Source organism: Streptopelia decaocto (genome assembly GCF_964273445.1).
Source record: "Streptopelia decaocto genome assembly, chromosome: 4".
Taxonomy (NCBI): Eukaryota; Metazoa; Chordata; class Aves; order Columbiformes; family Columbidae; genus Streptopelia; species Streptopelia decaocto.
In genome coordinates this window covers 67,337,859-67,357,828 of record NC_138658.1, presented here as the reverse complement: position 1 = coordinate 67,357,828, position 19,970 = coordinate 67,337,859, and positions in this window count along the sequence as shown.

Below are 19,970 nucleotides of genomic sequence, written 5' to 3'. Positions count from 1 at the left end.
TAATAAGTGGTATGTAAAGTTTTTACAGAACTTGAATATGTGGCTAAAAACATTCCTATTGATTTGGTCAAAGCTGAGTCTATTCCTATATTTGAGCCACAGAGGACTCTATCATCTAATGTATTTCTACACAACATGGGCTGCTATAAGAAAAAAAATAAAAAAGCAAAGAAGAAGAAAAAAGTTTTGTTTAGAGGGCTCATCTGACCTAAAGCATTTCTGTCATGCTTTGAAATGCTGAACCTGAGGCTCGTGTGCAGAGTCCAGCTGAGGATCTGGCCCAGCTTTTGGCAAGAGAGGGACATGGTAGAAAAAGCAGTGAATGAGAGTCTCCAGTTCTTGAGTGCCTCTGGTCAGACACTGCTGTCAGCTATTACAGATGTAATGTACTGAAATGCATGGATTTACTTGCTAGCCCCAGAGAAGGATAGGATAGATGCATTCAAACGTTGCTGTATATGGGCAAAATGCACAGTCCATACTATTAGTTGTGTGTGTAACCGCATAAATGTTTTCTGGGTATTTCTCCACAATGCACAGGAAAGTGCTATTATTCAGTAGTACTTTTCACTTAATATGAAAACAAAATACATTAAAAAAAATCTAGACTACAAATAATTTTGATTAAATGGAATAGGAAATAGCTCAAAATAAATTTCTTCTTGAGCAATGTCTCCTGACATATTACTTCACATCCACTAAAAAGTGAGATTAAGGCACGAAAAATATTTAGAGCATCAAGAAGTCAAGAAATTCAAAGATGAAGTCCTGCTGTATTGAAATAAGAGATAAGTTGCAATAATCTGTATGTTTGTAGTACATTAAGGGATTTATCTTTTCCTGAAATATTAGACAGGGAAATATGGAAGAAGGTGTTTCCTTGTACATCTCTTTCTCTCAACACATACACGTAAAAGATTTTGGAGCCAATGTATATATAGGGATAAAAGTAGAAGTGAGGAAGGTGTGGCTTGCCTTTATCAGGATTTACAAAAAGATAACAAATGAGAAGATCAGGTGACTCTTTGGAAAGTATCTATCAGAGTCATGCCAAATACGGGAGTTGCTAGGAAGAAGGGATTTTAACTGTGTAGGCATCTGCCAAGAGATTAATGTGTCAGGATGAACTGAATGTCTGCCAGGTTCTTGGAAAGCTTTTTGTCAATATTTTGATAAAGCAACCAGAGATGCATATCTAGGTTTGGAAGCAATGGCTAAAAGATTGCTGAGAAGGGAGAAACTATAAAATTATAAAGACTGTAAGTTGTGGTAAAGGAGTATAAAATAACAGCAAGAAACGAAAAAATATTTCTGAAAGGAAATGTCAATATTGCAGAGAATTGGAAGGCTGGTCTAAAGGAAAGAGTTATCAAAAACTGAAAAAGGTTTTCAGAAAAAAAATGCAAATTATCTCCTTGTGGAAGAGAGGTAGTGAATTTAGTGAGAGGATGCATGCATTAACGTGTTGATTATGAGATAAAAGTTGTGGGCAACATGGAGGGACATCCCTAAGAAAAACCTCTCATATGTGGGAGGAATAACAAAGCTGAAGGACAGTAACTTCTGAGACTTTTCCAGTAGATCTGTGAGAACACTTCTATCTGTAACCCTAAGTTTCTTTTCTTGCAGTGTTCTTTGTTTAGGGTCTGATCCTGCAAAAAAACCTTTGAAATAAAATCTTAAATTGTATAATAAGAAAATTTTTATCTGAAGATTGTGGCTTTTCCTCATAGGACTTCTTCATTTGACTGACCCAGGGCTGATATTGCCCTTGGGTCACATCACTTTCAGATCTGTCCTCAGGCCACTGTCTTTAGCTGACTTTCTCTAACACAAATACAGAACCACTTGGGTCTTTCCAAGCATTTGCTCCTTTTCTGCCTTTTAGAGTCCCAGCTGGGAAGATATTTTACAAGTTCAGCTCAGGCTGGGGTGCTGGAAATCTCTGTCAACAGCCATCCCGCTGCATCCTGCATCACCACCATTCAGGCAGCCTGGGTCAGAAAGGGTTGGAATTGCCATGGCAATTCTAGAGACTGAGACCTGCAGCACCCACACAGAGTTTTCTCAATGCATGGGACAACCAGGCACCACCACCAAGTCATTCCTTTCTTTCTGCTGGGAATATGAGGCAGTATATCTATAAAGTTTGCTAAAACTGAACATTAAAGTGTATGTGTGTCTTCCTCGAGGAGAGAATGTGGATGAGGCTGAAGCACTCATGAAGGGTTTTGTTCACATTATCTAATATGCTCCTGGAAGGTGCTTATCAACCGCAGTAAAGAAGAAAGTAGAATTGTTATTTCTTAGGATTTTATTATTTCCTTATTTTAACTTGTTATCAGAGCTCAGTTTGTCTCCAAATTTTTGCCTTGTCTCTCCCCTTCTGTTCTAATTGCTAAAACCTTTATGCTGCTGAGATCTTTCTTTAAAGAGCCGTTGTTTGATGTAATGTAACCTGAGGGCTCAGCCACTATGTTCAGTTATAAAGAATTTTTTTCAGCAAAGGTGCCAAGCCGTTGCTTCTTTTGGATTTCTCTCTTCCTTTATTTAATTGTAGGGCGAAGTACCATACTTGCAGAAATGGAAATAAAAGACCCTCAGTTGTAAGAGGCTTGATTATGTGTCTTTGTCTGCACTAGACAATGTGTCATCTACTAATACAAAGGCTGAATTTGCCTCAGTAAAAGGAATGTAATTTCTGGGATCTCAACTCAATTTACTGCTGTCTTTTGGCTCCCATCCAGGGAAGCATTAAGGAGTATGCTTAACTGTAAGTATGTGAACAAATGAGAAGTCCTATTGATTTGCTTATGGTTTGGGTTGTGCCTAAGTGCTGTGTTTGGTCAGTGCTTCACTACTTTTAAAAAGGGCAGTTTCTCCTTTCTGCTAGGCGTTAAACACAGCAGAGAAAATCCTCAGTACAAAGCAAATGTTCTCTGGCCAAGACAGCCTCATGGAGAGTTGGCAGCTGCTGAATTGGGCTGTCAGAAAGAACTACAGAGACAGAAAGGAGAAAATGATGAAAAAATATAATGAGGAGTGACGGGACATGAGGGAGAAAGTGAGGAGGGAGATGGAATCATGAACAGTCACCTACTACCTGACTCTGCTAATATACTCTGGCAGGTCTCGTCGCAGGGAGATTACGTAGCAGTGGTCACATAAATTCTGCGAGTCTCCTGTATGCAAGAGCAATAGAACGGCAGTATCATCCTTCGGAAGGGAATCAGCTGTTTATAAGGTCCACCTTACCTGAGAGCTGCCACAGGGCTGCAATTTGCTCTGCCAGACTTGCCTTAAGTACCTGGTGTTGGACAATTTACTTGTTTCCATTACAACTTTTGAAAAACCTGATAACAGGAGAGCTGGGGCAAAAGGCCCACAATAAGCTTAATTTAATAACTTGCACATATTTTGGGGGCCCTATAGGGAGCCTCCCATACCTGAAGGAGGTAAATGAGGCCTCTATACATGCAGTGAGGAACCATGCATACTGTCATCTACACAGGTCCTACGCACTCCAGCTCAGCTACACGGCCTCAGTGGCATGTACCACAAAGGGATATTAGCAGTTTCAAGAAGCTAAACTCAGACCACCCAAAACTGATGCAGAATATTTGTCAGTACTACAGACTAATTTAGATTGTCCCTCATGCATCCGAATTAGCTAAAGACTGGGTATATGGTGTTATTAAGAACTGTATGGAATAAGCTTTGGCTGTGATTGCCTTGAGCCTTTAGATAAATGAAATAGTGTGCAAAGCTGATAATCAAGATGCTAGTTCTGTTAAACCAGAATAAATAGAGTATAATAACTAAAAGGAGTAATTTTCATGGGCAAACCTCACAAGAAATTTCTTCTGAATGTCCTACTTCCCCCTCATTTTATAATCCAAACCCAAACAACTACTGCATTTTTCCATGAAAATGAAAATCTTGCTTTCTTCCCAGGCATTTATTTTAATATTATCCTTATATAAGATTATTAGTCCTTGACTCTAAAGTCTCTTCAAACATAATAAGCAGTTTAATTGTACACTCCCATTCTCTGCCTAGGTGACAATAATTTTTAGTATTTGAGAAGTGTATGGAAGTGCTAAATAACATGAGCACCCATGTTTCTGAGGGATACACAAACACATCTAGATGCAGATTCATTGTTTTTTAGTGATGGCACACACAAAAAAAACATGGGAGAAGAAACAGGGACATAAAAATATAAACTCAAAACACAAATAAATGTATTACTTTGCACAACTGCAAGTGGATAGAAGAGACAGGAATGGATTCTCTTAGTAATTTTGACTGAAAGGGTTTTGAAGATTTGGCTGAAGAAACTCAGTTGTAGGCATTCATTTGTAATGAATCTCAGAATATTGTTGAAATTTCAGAAAATGTGAAAAATGTTAATTTTGAGCCAATATTTTAAAAAGGTAAGTGGGAAATCTTGATCACTGATGGATATTTAGCTCAGCGTTAGTCTCAGGGAAAACAGTGAAAATGCTGATGTAAAATACAATCAATGAATGAAGGAAAGGAGTGTAATCAATGTTAGTCAACCCTGTTTTGTGGAAATAGGTCTTGAGAGATGTACTGTTTTGTCAAGTTTAAATGTGTTATGTGTGATCAACCTCTGTTAAGATTGGTATACTCTGACTTTTAAAGGCATTTCATTTAGTAAAACATGATGGTCTGATTAAAGACCGAATAGCCTATAGATATGATAACGTACAAACTGAATGGACTATGAACTAACAGGTCACAAAAAGTGTCACTTGAAAAAGAAGAATGACTAGATTGAATCTCTAAAGCTGGAAGAAAATTTTATTTGGTTTAACATTTTGTCAGGGTAAATATAGATATAGAATGATTGTTGAAAACATTTGTGGATTATGCAAAGTCTGACAAAATGGAAAATAAATTAACTAGGACAGAGAAATGTAGCCTGGTGGCTTACTCTGCATCACTTGATAAAATGACCCTTACAAAAGACCTTTAAACAAAATCAAAATAAAAACTAGGAACTGGAATGCAAGATACAGGACAGGAGATTGTGTCCTAGCAAGGCATGAATATTGAGATTAGAGGGTAAAGTTAATCTGAATCAAGAGGTAATATCCAAAGATGGTGAACAGGAGATGGGAGATGGCTTCCCTGTATGGTTTCAGTGAGACTAGTTCTGGTGGAATACCACATCTTGCTCCAAAATCTTCACTTTAAGCAAGATATATAAAAAAGGTGTGGGTTTTTTTTCTCTCTCTCTCTTTTTTTTTTTTTTTTTTTTTTAAAGTACCATAAAAATTATTCTAGGGGTGAAAAGTTTATGTCACAACAAAAAGCTTGGAAGATATTGTCAAAAATAAAATTCAGAAGTGATCTAATTGCAATTTCTGAGAAACTACATGAATTGATATTGTTGCTAAGTGACTTTCTTATTTGTTAACAAAAACAGAAGAGGAGAAATCTATAGAACTAAGGAATATTTTTAACAGCAAATTAAAATAAACCATGAAGCAAACTTATAACAGAAAGCAATGAACATGGCAAAAAGATGGAATCCCCAGCTCTGAGTAATCAGATTGAGGTCTGCCCTAAAATCCCAGTTCTTTAAATACATGCAACTCATTGGGTAACTAATTGCAAACTGGGTAACCAAATGAGAGCAATTGCATGGAATCAAGTGGCATGCAACATATGGTTCAAAATGTGTCCTTTTATTGGCTTTGACCTCTCCCATAAGTGTTAGTGTAATGGTACTATTGTACTTGAATATGACAGTAGATCTGTTTTTTTGTTTTTTTGTTTGTTTGTTTGTTTTTTTAATTTAGAAACATAATAAATATAGAATATAATTTAGAAATACATTAATTTCCATTTTCAGTGAAATTTTAAACATTCTGGGAATATTTGTGGAGAACCCTATTTCATTGTTTATGCTTAATATCAAATTTCTAACCTCTTCTGTAGGTTGATATTGATAATGTTGTTTATATTCATGTTATTTCATCTATAATTGGGAACTGAAGGTTATGTGTCTAAATTCTTTCAGGCTATACAGTTTCATGGTGAAATATTTTTTTTCAAACAACAGCTTCCTTTCAACAGTGTAATCTCTTAACCAAGGAGACAGACTCCTCTTAAATTAGGGCATCTGATTTTCAGGGTGAAGCTCCTGTTGTCTATAGAAGATATGGCAAGTGATCAGTACCTCTATAACTGGCCTGAAGATAGAGCTAATACGATCATTTGCCTTTCTTTGGTCTTTTAAATGGTATCTAAATGTGAGCACAGGCACCACAAACACAACCTCTGGGCTTGCAAATACTAGCAGTGTTTTAATGGCCAGATATTTTTCATTCTGAACAGCTATCTAACTTTAGTCTGAGGTCTGTTTGCCCAGCTGAAGATTGTGCTTTTTTATCAGAAGGATAAATCTTGTGTCAGTGTAATGGACTGTGTCAAATGTAGTCTGACACACACTAAGTAAGGAATAATACTCTCCAGGGCATGCCTCCAGCACCTGAGAAATAGGATATATTGTAGGAAACATGCCCTGAAGTATAGGATTTTAATCAAAGACAAAAGATAAATTTTCTGGACAAAATCAAAGGTGAATGAAATGGTTCAATGTTTTAAAAATCCTACTTTGGAATAAATGAAAACATCTTTCAGCCTTTTCAGTTCAGAGGGTTATTTGGTTGAGAATCAAGGTAACTTCACTTAAATCAGCAAGACTATGCCAGTTTTCATCAGATGATAATCTTGATTGTCTTTTTAATTGACTGAATTTGGTTTCACCTGTGAAAGGAGCCAAACTGGTAACTGAAAATTCATCTCCCTTTGGTCTTGATTTTTACATTACACTACATTAAGATAAAAAAATCTTCAATTAGTTCTAAAGCTCAACTCAATAATTCCGTTCTGCACGTCTCAGTCTAAGAGTTAGATTGCCCAAGGTTGGTTGCTCAAGATGACCAAAACCTGTGAGTTTTGAGAGAAGTGTAGCAAACTCTTCTCCACAGGACTAAGACACCTTGCCTTAACAACCTTCTCTTTCCTACTTGTTGGGTACCCGTATCTTAATTTTACTGAATGCCTTTGAAAAGTGTTGTCCCATGGATATTTCTCGAAAGGATTTAAATACCCACTTCTTAACTTTTTTTTTTTTTTCCCCCTATTTTTTTTACCTTTCTAAAATCAAAATAAAAATGTACAGTTCAACAGTTAGGGGTTGAGAATAAGTATTTAGGGCACAAAGTGTTAACTATACTTTAAGACTTAGGTGGGCACCTAATTCTGGAAGACTTTCATGAGATTTGGCACCTTACTCATCTAGGCTTCAATAAAAATCTTCAACCTAGGAAAAAAAAATAATGGTATGTTCAATTAGGAACCCACCAGCTAAAGGATGGGCTGAAATCACAGCTCATCTCACCTGTAGTTCTTCAAGATGCTGAAGGAATACCAGTTAAAGCTTTCAATGGCATTTGTTGCTAAATAACCTTTTTTCTACTATCCTGACATGCTGCCTTTGGTTAGTAATTTTGACTATAACCTTCTTCATAACATATAAACATCCTTTATTTCTGTAGAATCTTCTAAATAAAAATACTTATTTTACTGTATCAAATTCTTGCTTCATACATTGTAGCCATTTAAATTAAATCTACCAATAACTTTATTATACTTTCATTGGTGTTAATTTACGTGAGGGGTAGCTAGCTATAGCTATACAGCTATTAGAACAAATGAGCATCATGTGTCACAGGCTGTCCTCGGAGATGCTTTTGACAGTTCTGGGAATTGCAGTAGTAGGTGTGAAGCAGAATTCCCTCTCGGAGATACTGATTTGTTTGCTGTGAGGCCTTTAATATTGCTAAATGCAAAGTTCTCATAGCCACAAATAAACCTAATTTTCTACCTGTTGATATAGCAATACCTGTCCCTATGAAAATCATATTGTACAGGCCACCTCAGTCAGCCTTGCCCCATTCCTTTCACTTAAACTCCTCCATACAGTAGAGTGTAACCTCTCTTTGATGCTTTTTCAACACATTATCCTTCTTTCAGAGTAGTTTGTGGCCAAGATGTGTGTGTGTGAAGGGTTACTTTTAAGCATCTACCCTGAAAAACAACAGGCTGATTGTTGACATTCACAACTCTGAATGTTTGTGTCTGGCAGTGCCCTTATGTGTTGGTGATTTGACCAGTCAGTCTGGCTCTGAACTGACCCTAGGTTCAGAGCTTCTGCTTCCTGTTGGTCTGTTCTGGACAGAGGGTATCAACATACTCCTATGGAGGAGGAATGGGCTCATGTTTCCAGCCCAGGACCATGGACTAGGCCATAAGAGGGAGACCTGGAGACTTCAGGGCTGCTCCAGGCTGCCCACTGAGTTCCTGTCCCCATGCTACCACCATGGCACTGGGCACTTCTGGCTTGGTGGGAATCTGCGTAGTTCCAGTACCACACTGGTACAGTGGATGACGGAGACTAAAGGAGTGAGTATAAAAGCATCCTAAATCTTCTTCTTCTTTCTCCCCCCACAGATTTCTTTGCTTACCTTGAAACTGATTTACAAGTTTTATAGATCAGTAATTACCTGTATGAATCTAATAAGCTGCATCTTATTTCTCAGTGACCAATGCATACCTTACTTTAACATTTATTTTCAGTCCTCAAGGTGTGTCTAACAACATCAAAAAAATCTTTTATTTCTTTCCAGGTATTCTGTTTTACTAAATGAGGTGCAGAAACATCTATATTAGGTATATTGCCAGAACAAGAAAAATCAGGTATGAACATAATGAGGCCCTTTCCATGTAAGTCTTTCCTTGGATGATGTCACAGACTTTCCACGCTAAAGCTGCCTGATGTATTTAAAAAATTGTTACCCTAAATGACATCATGAAGAATTCAAAATGAGCTGTACGTATCATCTGCATTCAGGAAAATCTTTAGTGAAAATGGCCTACAGCTTTCTCTCTCTTCGAGCAGCACACTAACATGATCCAAAAGGAGTGTCTTAATTATGGTAATTATAGGATTTAAAATTAATTAAATAAAATATTGAGGCTATTCAAACTCAGATTTTTGAAGGATTATAGTGTTTGACAACACTATGAAAGGTTTAAGTGCATAGTTTAACTGCCAGAATTGGTTTGTGTTTTGCCCTCATTACTCAGCATGAAAAACATGTTTTAAGTGGAATCTGCAGCCCACTTTCAACTGTCAGTCCAAATATGTCTATTCGCAAGCTGAGAAATTAGCACAGCACATGATGATCTGGTGACACCCATCAAGTAAGAATAACTCGTTGATTTTAGCATAACTATTTTTACTCCATCTCATATCCAATTCATGGATTTCTGTAGTTAGCTTATAAAAACAAACAAACAAACAAACCAGAAAGGACCCCTGCTCTGAAGGGTGGACAGTGGATTAAAATGACTAAATCAGAGTAAAAGATAATACCTGGCTTTCAGACTCTGCCTTTCTGGCCATTGACCATGTTACAGTGGGCAGGAGGCCAGTATTTGCATTTCCTCACCTGTACCTCCAGGCAGCCTCCAGCCAGTATTATGGCATTGTATTTTCAGAGTTTCTGGTGTTTGCTAGGCAAAATCAGGGAAAAGAGAGAAAAGCAAAACTCTGTTTGTACTTGAGTAATTTCCCAGAACAGCTTCTTGTTCATGCAGAAAATAAGCCTCAGAGGTGGGTCATGTGCACCCAGAACTGAGGACAGGTTTATCTTTAATGTCACAGGTGTGCACTGGGCAGTCCAGGGAAATGTTCTCTCCTGATATTCCTATAAGGCAAAGCAGCTCTGTTCATGGCCTCATACAAACTGCGTTCTTCTGTCCTTCATGTTTCAGCCTCTCCCCTCTGCTCAGTCCTGCTCTTTCATGCCTGAGCTCTGACTCACTGTAAAATATGCACGTTCAGCTTGCAAAGGGAAAGTTTGACCTTGGTGGCACTGGTATCCCAATGCCTAAGGAGCTTTTCAATTATTCCTGCTACTCTGTGCTTTATTTCATTGAAGTGTATATGATGCCCAGATACGTCAGGAAACCAGTGATGAAGTCCATTGAGGTAAAAGGAACCTCACTGATACAAAACCCATGAATGTAAGACCAGAATTAAGACCTTAACTGTCAACAAATAGAACATTAGAATTATGTTTATCATAGATATCTTTGTGGTGAAGGAAGTTTTATTTCTTTGCAGTCTGTCACAATAGCCACACACAGAGAGAGGCTAGATCTGATGTATGATGACTACGTTTAAGGTTAGCCCATCTTTCCCAAGCAGAGTGCAAGAGGTTAATTTTTAGTGCCTACCTTCAGGTTACTTTGCAACAGAAATCTAAGTCTGTAAGGACAGCTCAGATTCAGAAGGGTGCCTTAAAATGCCTTGTGTCCACCCATCAAAGTCTCTTCTTTCAAGGTTTGAGTACTACAGCTTGGGTCCTGATGCTCCAGAAGTTCTAGACCTGCACTCAAGACCAGAGCGCTGTTGGATGCTGCATGGATACAAAAAGCAACATTTTAAATCCTCAGTAAAGCCTCTGATAACAATAATGTCCACATGAAAACCACTCCTGGGAACAAAATATATGTTAGCAGTGCGTGGCACTAGTTGCATAGGTGTGGCACATTGTGTACATACAAACTAAACACGCTTGGAAAAATGCAGATTATCATGAGAACAGTATGACATGACAACACAGAGAGACCCAAAGCATGGCATGGGCTAGAAAATAAGGAATGGAAGGAATCCTTGAAAGTTTTTACAGATTTTTAGCCAAGCATACCATCAAACCTTTTGAAAAATAAATAACTTCTAGAACAATTCAAGAGAATTATGAATTTCAGTAAGTTCTTCAAACTGAACACTCCATTAACACTTTTTTGTAGGTTGATGAACATTCTTGAAATCATTTGCCATGCTTATAATGCTGTGTTTATTTCCAGGAACGGAAGTGGCTCGTTAAGATATTATCTCAGCACTTTCCCAAAGAGAATTACACATGAGAAGAAAGAAAATAGAGGTTCTATCTATAACGGTCTTTGTCTGTAGTGTTCCCATAAGGCACCTGTGAGCATGAGCTAAAGTTTTTAGCACTATGTGTCTTGGTCCAACTGTGTCCACGCACTCTCTTGGTGGCATTTGTGTTCCCTTCCCTGCTCCTGAGGTTCTTAGGGTCACAGACTCTTGCTCTGATCCAGGGGCTGGTCAACATGGAGGTGATGTGAAGGATCAGGGAGCGTGATCATGGTGTGAGCTCACCCTTGGAGCTGCCACAAGTATCAGCAGGCATGGAAAAAATGGGAAATAATTTTCTCCAACCAGGAAAGGGCAGAAACTTCATTGTGCAGTAGTATGAAGTCATATGAGCATAGCTGCAGGTGAAACTCATGCCTCATGTCCTGAAACCCTTAACATTTACTACGTATATAAATAATAGAGGACCCTTTTTCTGGTAATCCTCATGCTCAATTGAATACTTTCCTGAAAGACTGCAACCAGGGATCCATTCTCCTGCTCTTTATTTTCACATCTATTCCATGCCAGGTACCATTTATAATCCGTCTGCTTCTCACCAGATCAGTAATTTTGTTTTCTTTTCTGGCAGACAAGCCCTCAGAAGCCTTGCCAAAAATATCCTAAGTCCCAAGTTATTTTTAAAAGGCAAAAAAGTGGAGAAAAATCAAAGTGAATCCAAGGTAAGTAGTTTGCATTCCTTTCTAATCTCAAATTCTGTAATAGCTCAATAGTAGGGTAAAAATCTTCAAAGCTAATGAGAGTTCAGAGCAGACATTTTCTATTTGAAAAGAAATAAAGGAAAGAAATTGTTTGAAATTTCTTCATTTCAGGGAAGACCAGAAGGCCAAGCTTCTTTACAAAATATCAAGGACAGTCCTTCATTGTATTGGCATCTGAAGGACAAAAGAGTGTATGAGCTTTTGTAACTGGTTTTGAAATACTAGTTTAGTTTATAAGTGGCCATGCTGAACTCAACCCCAACTGAATTGCTGCTAATGGGTGAAATGACAGTCTCTTCAGTTTGCAGTAGAGAGATGTCAACACTGCAGCTGGAACTAATCAAAAATTGTCATCATGACTGGAAGGAACTGAAACTTTTCTTGAACGTAGATAGCTAGGATGGAACGGACATGAAAACTAATTCATCCTCTCACACTTAATATCTCATTTCTCCAAGCAAATGAGAAGGAGGGCAGGAGTTCCATTTCACAGGACATTGGGCAATTTTGACATTTGTCTTCAAGTGGATTACAAACAGAACTTGAAAATGTCAACATTTTCAGTGTAAACAAAATAAATCATTTGTTCTCAATTGAAATGTTTCATTTTGACAAAATCTAAACATTCAAATTCTTTTTCACTCCTTTTCATTTATACAAGAAAATATTGGGATACAGTATCATTCATATGTTTCACCCCTATGATGAAAACCAGAACTATTTCCTTCCAAAGATATTGAAAAATGAACTTCCTCCCTCTTCCTGCCTTCAAATAAACCTCTGCTGAAGTTAATGACTTCAAGGGGTGTTTTAACTTAACCAAGTAGAATTCTCTGGTTAGAAAATGCCTCTATCAATATTTTCCAGACTGAAAATCACCTTTGAGTAACTTCAGCAGTGTTCCACAGGCAGGTATGTAAGAATGCCATTTATAGCACCATTTATGCTACTTTGAGACCTGTGGGTAGGTTGCCCCTTTGGTTTCCAGTTCTTATCAATGAATGGACAACTCAAAAACATTAAAGAATCCTTCCCCAAAGTCCAGTTGCAGTTCTGAGTCATAGATTTCTGAACCCACTCAAATAATTAATGTGGTTATTTATTTTAAATTTGATTTATCTTTAACATCCTTGGAATACTTTGGATAGGTTGCGTAGTCCTTAGATGCCACCTGCTTACCTTATACAAGCATAGATTATGTTACTGCCTTTTGGTGTTTCTTGTACTTGCTTTTAAAGATTTCTCCTTGGAAAAAATGAAACCTTTGGGAAATAATTAAAGCTGTTTTGCCCACACTGGAAAATAAAATAATTTTTATGAGTATTGAAAACATCCAATATTCAAATAAAAAAGGCAGACTATCTAAAACAAATTTATATGGGAAGAAATTTCAAAGGTACTCAGACTAACTAGGTTAGAAACCTGATTAAGCAGTGTGAAGTGGGCAGAAGGATTCTCCTATGAGTACCTGCTTAGTGTTTGCAAAATCAACATGATCACATTATTTCAGTGGTGTATCTGTTAGGGTTCATGTTGGGTTGTGTTGTGTTCTATCCGTGATGGTCTAAGGATATAATTAAGATAAGTTAGTTAAGGAAAAATCACACTCTCATTAGTCTAAGTGCTACTGTTGGGAAAAGGATGCTTGTTGAAACTGAAGATGAACCTTTGGGATTTGAAGGAGAAACAGTATATTTTTGACTTGTTTGGGTTTGATTTTTTTTTGTATTTGGTAAAGGAAAACAAGTCTCTCTTCCTACCCACCTACCTTACCAACATCTTTCATATGACTTTAAGTAAAACATGCATTTTTAAGATCTAAGTCTAACTGGTCGCATTTGCAGCTGTTACTCAGATGAAAATGAGAGCACATTTTGATTTAAGGAATAATTTGTGGTGGTGATCATTGTGAACTTTATATCACCATTGGTAACAAAAAATACAACCTCTGTTTGAAAGTCTATTTCAGAATAAAAAGTACATGAGGATTAATTTTTTTGTCTTCTGTCTAGTTCCTGTTCTGTGTTGTAGCTTGGGGACCACTGCAGAAAAATCACAAATGAAAGTTTGATTTTATCAGGAGAGTGGGAGATTTGCAATGTACCACCCTGAGGATAAAACTCCATCTCACTTAAAAGGGAATTAGATTTTTTCCTGAGACTTTTAAAAACTATTATTGCCTACTCAAACTTCCATTCAGGCAACAGTAAAAGAAAGTTAAATATTTTCTAGAGTCTTCAAATCTAAGTACTCCAGTGTCCCTTCTCTCAAGCTGCCTTTCAATGAATGGCATTTCTACCACTTTGTCAAGCACACCAATGCAGAGAGGGTCTGCAGACATGTAAAAATATTGTGCACTTGCCAGATGGCTCAATTTTGTTATTCTTAGGGACATAGTCCCTCTGTTTAAACTCTGGGGAGCCACTGACATGGAATAACACAGTTCATTTTGGTAACAACGTCAGAATTTGGTCTGGAATCTGCTCAGGGACTACACATGCAAATATCTTGGTAAGTCTGTGGGTTTTTTCTTTCAGTCTCACACCAGTTTTTTGTATCTCTTGCAACAACAAGCAAAAAGACAGAAATGTCAAAGAGCTCTCCATGAGTGGCTTGATGTGACTTTCATGGCCCCAAAGTCTCTTCTCCCTCCATGTGTAACTCATTAAATAAGACATTCAAAAGGAAAAGGAAAAGGAGCACTTACAAATGCCCTGAGCCTCAGTCTAGTTTTTCTCCTCTCTCTCATCTGCCTTTTCCAGAATGATTCCTGAGGGGAAAAAAGCACTTAAAATACACTCTTGGTCCTGACCCAAGTCCCGGTGCTTCCTCCTTCCTTCGATGATCAAGACAAAAAGCACTTAAATGGGCTCTTTGGGATGATTCATACATATCCTTTTTCTCATCTACCTTTATGCTCCAGGAGGTAAAGGTGCTTGAAAGGAACGGTTTTGTTGATACTCAGCTCAGTTTCCCCTCTTTCTGCCCTGCTCATGTTTTCATCTGATTGGGTTTTTCAAGTCTCCTCCTCCCTGACAAAATAAATCTCACAGCATATGATATCATGCTAAAGATCTTGAACTGAATGTTACCTTATGGCTTCCATTGCTCTAACGATTGCTGCATGGGGGAGATCCAGATTTTGCAATGACCCGGTAAAGTAGCTGGCATGTCATTTTTGTTTCCTCTTTATAGCAAAGATATATCAAGATAGTAAAAATGTTTAGACTTTTTGCTATGCACTGGACCGTTGGCCAGGAGAAAATTCAAATTTGAGAATAATATGAAGGCCAAGATTTTTTAAGTGCTCTGCTGTAGCAATGATGAAAGGTGAGGCAAACAGCACAACACAGAGACTGGTCACAGGACTCCGCAGCTCCCTTCAGTTGCTGAAGCAAAGGCATCTGCTGCTGCTGAAGTGCCTTCAGGTATTTTTCATCCCCTTCAGCTGCCCGTCCAACAGAGTCCAGGACTCCAGGCTGGCATCCCATCTGCTGGAACATCCCAGATACTCTTGGGGCATTTAGGGCCGTAAGACGTTTGGGCAACCTTACTGAGCTCTGAGCTGCTTCCAGCTGGCTGCGGAGCATCAAAGTCTTCATTGCAAAAGAGATCTTAGATAAATATGGCTGAGAAGGAAGAAGTAAGAAGAAGTCTTACTTTCTCTTGCTTATGGTTACATAAGAAAAAAAGGAAGAGGAAATTAGGAATACCCTGAGAAATAAAGATTTACAGTAAAATTGGATTGTCAGCTGTTGATGGTAGAATGAGGAAGAAAAGGTAGTATTTTCAGTCAGTTTTGTCCTTGTCATCATAGTATTTTTAAGCAAAACAATTTTTAAAAAATAATCTAACTCAATTTAATCAATAAATAGAAATGTTCCACATCACATTCACAGTCTTGTAAATCCCTGGTTTATTAGAGTTTTCACTGAAAACAGTGTTTTAGAACCAGCTGTAGCAAGGAGACAATGTCTGTGCCCATCAGCCTCACTGGAAGGACTGAGATCTGAAGGAAACTGTGTGTGAGAGAAACATATCCATGGAAGAAGGAGACTAGGCAACAGGGAAACGTGCTGTGGGAGTGAGACTTTAACAGCCATGAGCCCTTTCTCTCAGAGATGCGCAAAGCAGCACTGTCAGCAACACAGGACCAGGGTGGTTCAACGCCAAACTGTCCTTCCTTATGGCTTCGATTAAGGAATTAACATTGCTAGCTGGTTGGAAGGGTAGATTTTTATTTTCAGTATAGAGCAGCTCTAACAGAAGAACACAAGACAGCTTGCTAGAGCTCCAAGGAAAACTGCCGCCACAGTCACGTACTCCTGTTTTGTATGGGTCCCCAGAGCAATCTTTGGGACATATGTCCAGGTAAGATATGTGCACTGCTCTGCTTAACACAGCCACTGCATCCCAGATTTCTGTTACTACAACAGGCTGAACAAAACAGCTCCCATTGATTTTCATGGAGCCAGTTGGTGTCCTAAAGAGTATATCTAGCACAGCAGCTCTGGCTCTGTACCAGCGATGTGAATGTTAAGAATTATGCATATGTGAAGGAGGGTAGTTTGTCATATATTTCTGGAAAGTAGTTTAAAAACTTGGCTTTAATAATGGGCATGTTGACAGCAACTGGGCTTTGCTGGCCAAGTCCCTCAGATATCAACCACTCTAGCATCAGAACTATTTTGACGTCAAAACAAAACAGGCTATTTACTTTTTGAAGTTAAATTAAATCCAGAGAGTACGATGCTGTTAGAGAGCTGGAGTCCTAGGCCATTTCATCCAAATGAGCTGAGGAAGGTATAAGTTATGAACAACCCCATAAAATCCAGGGGCCAGGCTTTCATTCCTGTGGAAATCAAGAGAAATATCAGATAAAAAAATAGTGTATCAGGTCAGTGATGTTAGAGAAGAGCAGCACTAGAGAATTTACAGTGCAGAATATGTTTCAAACTCATTTCCTTTCCACTCCTCATCATTTCAAATGTTGGCAAATGAATTGTTGGCAAATAATTATTTCCTCAGATACTGGTGTAATAAAATATGATTATTTACAGTGATTTGAATCAGTTAAATAAGGCTGCTCCAAGTTTAGGTGGGGGGATTCTTCTGCCCTGTGTTGGGCTCAGAAAATTTCCATGCAGATTGCCAACAGATCCTGGGAAAAGAAAATACCCTGGAGAGGAAGAGCCATGGCAGAAGTTTTGCTGCTTCTGTTCCCTTTACCAGGCCATCTTCCTCCTCCTCACCTGATGTAGATATCATCCCTCCTGTTCCTATGTTGTTTGCTTGTTCCCAACCAAGCACTTTCCCCACTTGCTATGGTGACACTGTCCTAGGTCCCTTGCAATCTCCCGTATCGCAAAGGGTTGCCATGTTCCCTGACACGTGGACTTCTGCTGGACTGCCTGCCAGGGCCCTTGGCTTCTCTGGGGTCTGTTCTTACTGGAGAAACACGCTGGTTTTATACAAGGTGATTGCTGGGTAGCCTGATGATCTCACTTGGCCTGATCCTGGCATAAAGACAGTGAGTGTGCAGTGGCCAACCACATCAGCTGAGCATCACCCATTCCAGGGGCTCATGCAGAGGGAACCAGAGAGGCTCTGCACCCCAGATGGATCCAGGAATGTGCCATTTGTGCCATTGCTGCTCTACCCAGGCAGCGCAATGCCCCTCAGACACCTCTGGGGATCTACCTGTCATCCTTTCCACATGCAGAAATGTCTTCTCTGAACCTGCTCCCTTCTTGAGATAGGCAAAACTTCATCAGGAAGCTTTGAGACCCCATCTTGAACCAGCTCTGGAGGCCTTTCTCCTTGGCGGAGACTGAAGAGGGACCTCCACCTGCCAGCAAATGCCCTGGCCTTTCCTCACAAGTGGGCAGATACAACCAATGGAGATTTGTTATCCTGGGATTTGGAACTACCCTGAATTCTTCTATCTCTATTAGACCTTTCTCTAATACAGATAATTTGTGAAGTAGTGTATGCTAAGTACATATCAACTTAGACAATAGAAGCTGACTATTTCCTTAAAGGCTTAAATTTAAGAAAAAGAATTGTAATCTTTATGCCCTTCAGAAAGGATGAAATAAGCAATTTAACAATTAGTGTAAAAGAATCTTCTTGTCTCTTCTCTGAGCTCTACAGGGAGTCATAACTCCCAGTGTTAGGTTCATTTATGCAGAGCATGCTTGTGTTAGCTGGTACACAAAATAAAGGAGAAAAGTAGCTCAATTAGCAGGCAGACCAAACCCAGCTAGCCTGCTCTGTGCCACCCAAAATTCACATTGTAACAGCTGTTGGAAAAACCTTCTTCCACCTACAGCTGTCTAGGAGACATTACAGTCCCTTCTGCAAACTGCAGACCAGAACACAGTAATTTATGCTTTTTTGATCTCATGCTTGGCTTCTGTAGCACAAGCAAAGAGCTTTGGGGAAAGTACTGCTCAGCCAGACTAGGAAATTCCCTTGCTAGGTGGTTAACACACAAGAATTCATGACTTCAAGACTCTCTCCAGGCCAAAATATTGTCTCCATAGCAGTGTGCATAGGCACAGTGCGGGACATAACAGAACAGTTTCTTTCTCTCCTGCCTAAAATAAAGAAAGCTAATCAGCCTTGAAACCAAAAATACTTGCATACTTGGCCAAATGTATTGTAAAAGAGTCTTCCCAAAATCAAAAACAAACAAAAAAACCAACAAACAAAACACAAACAAACAAACGAAACCTCCCCCAAAATCCCAAACCTAGTATTAACCTTCTTTAATAGGTGTTTTTGGAAAGAAACACAAAGAACAAATGTGGGAAACTAAAGAAAATGCACTTACTCCACAGAAATGTTATAGGCTGCTTATGTACTATTTAGTGCCCAGTGTGAGAACCAAGTTTATTTATTTCATATAGTATCTGTATTGTTGTAATGGCCATTGTGGAGTCACTGAAAAATTACAGGTAAATGACGCGTTGCATGTTTTGAATTTGTGATAAAAGCCACCAGACTGAGGACTCAAAAGATGGGAACTCCACACCAGGGTTGCTACCAATGACCTCTAGCAGGGCTACTACTCTTCTCCTGTCTGCCCCATGTTGTCTCTGCAAAATGGGAAATCTTAGACTTGCTTTATGTTTCTGTCCTGGAGTGACCAGTCTTCCTTAGAATGACTAAATACTAATGGTATATGAAAACTTACAACTGAGTTATAGAACCCTGATTTTTTAAAAACACACACATGGCTGCTTGCAAGCACAGAAGATCTGGTGTAACCAGTTGTGGGTATAAAGGCTCTTGGATGATAAGTGATGCAAGAATAGGTCCTGTAGCTCTTTCATTAGTCCTTTCTTGTATTCTGTAAGGCTTCCAACAACCTTTACAGGTTGCATTTTTAAACTTTCACAGGGTTTCAACTTAAGGAAACCCAGTCTCATAGTCTTGTGATAAATAAATGCTTATTCTCTGTGTAAGTACAACAGAAAAATGCACATGCTAGTATTTTATAAACATGTCTTGAAAAGCTGTTTTGTAGGTTAGAGCAGAGAAGTTAAATTTTGCAGTTTTCAGTCCCAATTGCAAAATAACAAAAGATGATAGTCAAAGAAAACTCCTATTGTTTCACTGGGAAGCAATTATATTGGTGATGGCAGGTCTCAAGTGAGAGTGTAGTTCCTCAGTGAGCTATAATTACCTGCTATTTGCCAAAATTGCCATTAGAATAAGAACACTGTCATGATTGAAAACCCTATTACCTTGGATTTGGAGATTTGTAGAAACTGTTGTGTTTTTAAAGGGCTAACTCCACTATCAATACAGGTTTTAAACTGAAGGTAGATTGAAGCATCCCACAAGTTTTATATGATGTTGTACTATGATTACTTAAGATTTTGAATTGTTGGATTTTTTCATAAAGTCTTACTCATAATGGAATAATTTTTCTGACTGAATTGGACCCATATTGCACTGTTTTCTTTCTCTTCCAAGGGCCACATGCTTTCACACCGAGAACAAATTTCTCCCTTTACACGGGACAGATAATGAATAAAAATGAAGTGCTGGAGAAAGAAAAAGAAATGTGGCTATGGTTATACCATGTTTATGTTCACAGTGGACAGATGAAAGCAATAACACAAGGCTGTTATCTTAGTAATTATAAAACTAGAATTTGTACTGATTTAAAGGCTAATTTAATAAGAAATATAAGG